This window comes from Erithacus rubecula, assembly GCF_903797595.1.
Source record: "Erithacus rubecula genome assembly, contig: scaffold_148_arrow_ctg1, whole genome shotgun sequence".
In the NCBI taxonomy this organism is placed as follows: domain Eukaryota; kingdom Metazoa; phylum Chordata; class Aves; order Passeriformes; family Muscicapidae; genus Erithacus; species Erithacus rubecula.
Genome location: NW_027636153.1, coordinates 156943 through 163039, shown reverse-complemented (window position 1 = coordinate 163039; position 6097 = coordinate 156943).

The window sequence follows — 6097 nt, the reverse complement described above, 5'->3', positions numbered from 1 at the left end:
TTTCTGTCATCGGATTGGAGAATGTTCGCGGCGGGGAAAAAAAAACGAAACCAACAAAAAAATCCCACCCAAACCCGAACAAGAAAACCTCCCACCGGCGAGCGGGCTGTGCGGTTTAAACTTTTATTCCGAGGCGTTTCCATGACCAGACTTGCAGGCCCTCACAGCCACAGGAGCCGTCTGCAGCTCCCGGGCCTGCCCTGCGCTCACACCCACGGCACGGAGACAAAAGATTCGTGTTAATCATAAAAGGACTGGGGTTTGTACAAACCACTATACTTAGGTGTGAAATGAAGCATGACACTTAAGAAAGGAAAATATATGATTAAATCATTCTGTTTTAAATCCCCCTTTTATGAATATTATGTTTTCTAAATAAGTTGTATCTACTGACAGCTTGCAAAACAAGACTTTCACACAGCCCAACAGATTCTGCAAAATCAGATTTCCTGCCTTTGTGTAATCAATTGCAGCCTATCCCTAAGACCAGACTTCCTGACTTCTGCCATTTCCCTTATCTACCAGGACCAGATGGTTATCTATGGGACTTGACAAACTGTCTAGAGACTCACGTCATCCAGTGATTCCATGGACCACCACTGCTTACCTGGCAAAATTATGACAACAAAAATAAAAACCCTATTACTGATGACTACAAGGAAACCATGCTATAAAAGGGAGCTGCAAACCAAAGTTTGGTGGAGCGTGGAGTGGGCAGTGGCCCCCATGTATCCCCAGTGTGCTGCTTGCTCTGTCTATATAAAATCAAGCAATCTAAATTTTGCTGAATATCGAAATACTTGTTTCTCATTTATAACAGCCTGATCCTCGCACACGAATTGTAAGAAGTCTGCCTGCAGTCCTGTTCCCATCCTCACCAGCTCTTGGACAAGTTACTGTGCATGAGCAAATGCAGACTTGCCAGCCCTTAGCAAATAACTGACTGAGGTTCATTTAAATGCTTTTTAAAAATCACTGTCGCTAGAACTCTCCTTACATTCAATTCCCTTCTCCCAATTTTTTTTGTCCTAAGTATTTATCTCTTTACTCTCTATTTCTCTTTACTTTTTACATTTCTTATTGAAATGCTATCCTTATACCCAAAACACTTAAATATTGAAGCATTTACTCCCTTAAAGTCTCGGGCACCACAACTGATAGCATCACTACAGCCAAAATATTTGCACGCAGGAGGCGTGTAAAAAGAAAGGAAGTATTTTTGTGCATAAAGCACTCTTGCCAAAGGAAAGCTCTGGGCGCCTAAGCTCTGTGGGTGCAAAGCCTAACGAAAGAACCTGAGAAAATCTGAGATGAGACAAAGTCTCTCACCCCTCCCAGCATCCAAGAGGTGGATGCAGCACTGCTTTTCCCATAGACTGAAAGGGGAAATGTTGTGGGCAAATCCTCACCAACTCCTTTTGTTGGCAGCCCTTTATGCAAAGCACTGGGGTGTTCTCATGGCTGCTACCAGCAGGAGAACAAATCATCAACAAAGATCAGATTAGCTGCATATGCTGGTTAGGCCGGACCTGGCTTGTAGAATGAGAGCCTGACACCCAGGCTAACCAATTAATGTAGGTGCATTCCTTACACTGAAAACCCCAGATTTTTGATGCAGCTAAGTGAAACAGTACTGATTAAAAAAAAAAAAAAATATATATCCCCAGCATCCCTAAACTAGGCAGGTTCGTATTTAAAAAGGAGGAGTCTAAATTAACAGTGGCAAAGGTACATTGTATCAAAAAGACATTTTTATACTTCTCTGTTCAGCTCTTTGCCCTGTAGTGGAAGGGCCATTTGTGCATGAAAAGTTCTGTTGATACTCTTCATCCAAAATGTCTGGGACATCATCTGACTCTAAAGACAGGTGGAACCTGTGCAGCAATGAAACTTCAATCAATTTAAAAGTCAAACTAAACAAAATTGTGAAGTGCTCCTTCACTGAAGACAAGACACAAAGATGCTCAGCACCTCTAGAAATCAGACCAAACGTCCGGATTACAGAGTGAAATGTGCTGAGACTCAGAGGAAACACGAACCATGAAGACAGATCAAATACTGCACAAGATGGAAATCAGTTGCTTAGAAGATAGGTTTTATAGTAGAGATGGAAAAGAGCTGAATGTACTGGGCTGAATTTAGTGAAACTGGTGACTGGAAAACTAAGAAATGAGAAATAAGAAATTTTGCCTTTCTCCTTTTCACAGAAGCAATGGACTATACAAAGTCATCTGCCCTGAGGAGATTGATACAGATTTCTGTGTTGCTCTGCCCGGCTGCTGCGTCAGGCCTTTTCTGATGGAAAAACCAGCTGGAACTGCAATCTCGCTTTGGTCTGTGTTCTAATTGCATGTTGAGTATTCTGTACTCTTGGGCAGCACAGGGCTTCAGGAATTGCCAGAGAGACATCAGTGGATGGATGGATGTTACAGACTTCTAAAAATGTTGGCTAAGACATTTAGGAGCTCAAGTCCTGAAGTCCCCTTAGTAGGACTTAGATTACTTAAGCACATCTGAAAAATGGGATAAAATTAAGTAATTTACTCGTCTTTTTTTTTTTTTTTTTTTTTTTTTCCCAAGTGAAAAATGCATCTGTAATACAATTTATGGTAGGTTTTAATGTTGGTGATGTGACATACTTGGAGCCAGACACAGCATCAGCAAATCACCACTGCTGTGTTTTTGCAGGATTTTGGTTCTGCACGTTCAAAGCAACAGCAGCTTGTAGGCATTTTTGTCACTGAAGCTCAGCACTGACTGAAGTGGCATTTTTAATGCACTCCCTAACTGCAAAACACCTTCTGACACACTTTAATGACAGACAGGCAGCAGTAAAATCTGTGCTTTGCTGCTATGAGACAGGTCAGAAGGGCAGAGCATATCAAATAAAGGGACTGCTGCTTTAGCTGCCAGGCTGTGCAGAACACAGCAGCACTGCAAGTTAATTCACTGCTCTCACATTCCAATCATTGTACTGTAGTCATTGCACACCAGGGGTCTTTGAAATACTAATTATATATTAAAACTGATCTTCAGAAGAGCTTCAGCAGCATGTGACTGATCAGACACTACTGTGAATGCCATAAACTGTGTGCACCACTCTGAAAACTTAAGCTTGATGAAAGTAAGATCGGCAACTGCTGTTTCCCAAAAGATCAAAAGGCACTGTAAATGTAGGAAACAAAACAATTATCTTTCAAAACAAGGTAATTATCAAATTCAAAAGAATTATCTTTCATCTTTCTGCTGATGGCAGTTTCCCTAAACTCTCCTTACTGCACTCAGAGGAAGCAAAAAGTTTCCTCATGCCCAGCACCCGGTCTTGTATTTCACACTGCAGTACAAATGCAGGTATCCTAACAGGACTGTGCAGTCCATGTGCAGTTTTTAAGGACATGCCCAAATGGATGATTGGCTGTATTTACACTGACCAGGACACAGCCATGTTCACTAAGTGTGTCTGACCAGGAAGAATTTTCTCTAGCATACATTTCAGAGGTTTTTATTATTTATATCCATTTTGTTCTTAGTGACAACAGAGCAATTGCTCAAATTTAAGTGTCTGTTTTCTTCATCTCCTTAATGCATGCAGCAGAAGAACCTGCATCCTTTAATGCAATGGTAAGCTTTTGACAGCCATGACAGAACTTAAAATTGGAGTGTATCTCAGTGTGAGTAAACCAGACTGGATGTCAGTGTGACTCATCTCAGTTTTGGCCATGCTAAATTATATTAGAATCATATATTCTGACATCTGCACAGTCTAACTAAAACAATGCAGAGTCCTTGGTGTTATGGGATTGCTGATGTAAAGGACCTTTGCTTCCACACCACTTTTCACAGCTGACTCACAGCTTTCTTTCAACTTCCTATCAATTCCTGCAATCGAATCTTAAGAGCAGATAGAACTCTGTTTCCTGCAATTTCTGTGTAGGATCAGTAAATCATTTACAAAGTTATAATACCTGCAAAATCCCTACATAGAGCAGTGTAAAAAAATACTTTGGCATTTTCCTGTCTTCGTAAACAAATGTAAATATCAATATTAACAACTTCAAGTCATTTTTTTTCTTGCTGAGTTTTTAGAACTGAGCCACTAGCATTTTGATACAATGTTCTCATTTTGTGCACTTTCAGAACCAGCGCTTATTTTTAGTCATCAGAGATTGTATTATCCAAAAGAAATAAAATGGCATGAATTGGCAATAAATGAAAAGAAATTCATTTAACAAAACACTCCATCAAGCTGCTGCATGTAAGACTCTTGGCCCCGTCCCATCCCATCCCATCCCATCCCATCCCATCCCATCCCATCCCATCCCATCCCATCCCATCCCATCCCATCCCATCCCATCCCATCCCATCCCACTGTGTACATGGCCAGGGACAGGACGGAAGAGGGGCCAGGCAGACACCCCGCAGCGGCTGTGCTCCATCCTCTGGGGCTGTCCCTGCCTGGGGAGCGCAGGGCTGGCCTGTGTTCTCCAGCCTCTCCCGCAGCCCTTCAGCTCTGGCTGCACTCACTCTTTGCCAGGTGCAGCCACGGACCGATCACAAGAGCAGGAACCCACCCGTGGCAGCTTCCACAGAACACTGAAGGTACCTGCAGCCATCCCCACCTGGGCTGGGCCTGCTGTCACTGCTCAGCCCAGCACAGCACTTGGAGCACTCCATGGAACTTGCGTCTTTTCCCTGTTTCTTGTACTCCTGCAGATGTTCCGAAAGTTCCTACACATTCGACATAGAAAGACCAGTACCACAGCAACAGAGAGCCCAGCCAAGCATGACTGCAGGCTGACTGAGCTGCAGGCAGAGCCTAATGCCAGCCCAGATTTACCTGAGTGCTCAGACGAATCTGGCATCGCAAGGAATGATGACAGGGCAAAGGCTGACATGGCAGTGACTGAGGACGTGGCCATCCCAAATGCCGACACCAGAGAGACTCGGGGCATCGCAAATACTGACACCACTCCCACTGCCACTCTGAGCCAGGAACTCATCCTGGACTATTTCAAGGACTCTCGTGTTTCATGTCAGCAGCACGTAAGCAGCCTGGGGCCAGGGCTCGAGGCCTCACAGAATTGGGTCCCCACTCACACCATGGTCACTGAGACCCCTCAGTCTTTGAGGCCAGCACAGTGTGGCAGGGAGGGAAGCACTTCTTGGGGGAAGCTGGGGAGTTGCTCCATTGGACAGTGCTCCAAGTCTTCCCCACCCCCTCCAGGTGCCAGCCATGGTGAAAAGCATTCACCAGAGTCTCGAGTCCCACGTCACTGTGGGTGCCAGGCTGCGCACTGACATTCAGAGGCTGGCTGGAGAACACCCTGCTGATGTGGTGCTGACCCTCCTGCGCTGTGCCCCAACGTGTGACAGGTACGGCGCACACTTGCCTTGAGAGCTCAGGGCTCACCAGCCTTTAGGGCCCACCGCCCTGTACAGCCTGTCCAATGGAGTCTGCCAGACAGGCGGAGAGGTCCAGGACCCTCAGACACCTCTGTTTTCTGAGCTCTGTTTCCCTCCCTGCCCCTCAGGGCAACAGGGATCTGTCACCAGGGCCCCATGGCTGTACAGGACACGGTACTGTGACTGAAGACCCCCCCTTACACAGAGCTCCCATCCCACAGAGCTGCTGCAAGGACGTGGAGAACCATAGGCTCGTTGGGACCAGCAGTGGAGAAGGTGCTGCCAATACTGCTCTGTGTGATGGAGGATTGGCCTGTGCACAGCACGTGTACCTCTGATGGGGACAACAAAGACATTTTTGCCCTGGCTGTGAGTTTCTGGAACTGGCCTCTGCTTGCTCCCCAGCCATGTCTCCAGCAGCTCTCCATCCTCTCCCTGCCTCAGGCACTGGGTTGAAACCTGGGCTAGGGACAGGCTCAGGGGGCACCAGGCCTGCTGCTCCCCCTGCCTCTCTGTTGAGAATTGGTTAGAAAGCCATGGACACAACTGTGGATATGGCTCGGCTGAGGCCTTGTTGCAGGAGAGCAGCTCCTGCTAAGTAGTAGCTAGGCCTTGCCCTTAAGCAGATTTTGCTGAGCAGCAGTGTTTGCTTTTAAGAGACTTTTGCAAAAGCAATAGAGCTAGCATAATTTGC